This window comes from Opisthorchis viverrini (genome assembly GCF_000715545.1).
Source record: "Opisthorchis viverrini unplaced genomic scaffold opera_v5_80, whole genome shotgun sequence".
Taxonomy (NCBI): Eukaryota; Metazoa; Platyhelminthes; class Trematoda; order Opisthorchiida; family Opisthorchiidae; genus Opisthorchis; species Opisthorchis viverrini.
In genome coordinates, this window is record NW_008751735.1 from 330,647 (window position 1) to 332,163 (window position 1,517).

Sequence of the window (1,517 nt, forward strand, 5' to 3'; positions counted from 1 at the left end):
CTGAAATCAGGCCGAGATAACCACCCTAGAGATATGGCAGATTATAATCCCGGTTCACAAATTCATCTTCCTTTTGATCTCCTTTTTGTCCCATTTCGAAGAATCGGCGCAGAACACTACACTTGGAATTATACGGGCATTAAAATGCAACTAAGTCTATTGTTCTGATGTGGCTCCATATGTCACTATTCCACTGTCCTGGCAATAGCGACAGAGGCGCGTTTTTCCCAAGTGATTACTGACTGTGAAACTCAATTCGCTACCGAAGCAGACGCTTTTGTGGAGTATCGCTTAATCACAGCACCATCGGCTAAGCTGCTCCACCTATATTGGGCACGTTTGACCGTCGCATTCACAGGGTAATTCAGAACCGTCTTACACTGTAAAGAAAACTATTTAGGATTGAGTTACAAAGTGTGTGCTCGATCCAGGCAAAAACTAATTGAGACATTCGTGGTAATCTCCGTTTTATTTTATTGAGCAATTCAATATGTTATACAATAACCTTATGCTGTTTCGATCGGATTGATCTTTGGGATAGTCAGTATATTTCCATTGCTCATAAATGAGAACATTTAGGCGCACGAAAACCCTTCTTTAGTGCAAGTCTGGACGAAGAATAATTAATCCACGTGTGACAAGGCTCCACAACAATTTGCTGAGTAATCCGCTACAATGGAAGCACCAACGTAAACAGATCAATGGCCTGGACGAAGTAGTGCAGATCAGCGTAAACCATGAGGGAAACAGCAACATAAATTATTCGGCGAACGCATTACTTGCGTTCAGCTTGCTTTTGTGCTTTATTTTAAGCTACTAATGAGTAGTTCATAATTGATCTACGAAAAAGGTACGTTCACTATGCATTGGCACTATGCTCACTTTCGTCTACTATTTATCTTGAGTAACATAGGATGATATATTTTTCCGTGTGCGTCTGGCCACCAATTAGTTGACAAGTGGTGACTTTGTCATTGTTTTGATGAATTATTCCGATTCGGATGGTTGAGTGAGCCGCAGATCTGCACTCAGTCGGGTTGTAAAATTTGTACATCGTTAGATAATTTATTACGGGACGTCCCAGTAATATCTGTATGGAATAAAACGAGAACGCTATTATGTAAAATAAACTGATGCAGTGCAGATAGTTTCCAGTTGTTGTTTGGTCCAGTTTGAAGGGAATACCACGCTTGCAAATGAGCAAAATTTCAAGTTAGCTTCACACAAAATTCGAATCAAGTGTTTTAGTTATGACCCACAGAGGGATCCTCTAAGTCTATACAACAGGACTTCTGATGGACCCGATTGTTACCCAGGCTATTTCTACTTACTACCCTAAGGATAAATGGCTGGCTAAACTTGAGGGCCCTATCCCGGGACATATAGCTCCATTCGTATAAGTCATGAGACAGAGTCATCGAATCATGCCATCACCAGAGGTCACCTAATCGCTTTCAACTTTACGTTATCTGGTGACTGTTTCCTACCTATACACACGTATTGAGCATGCAACTGTC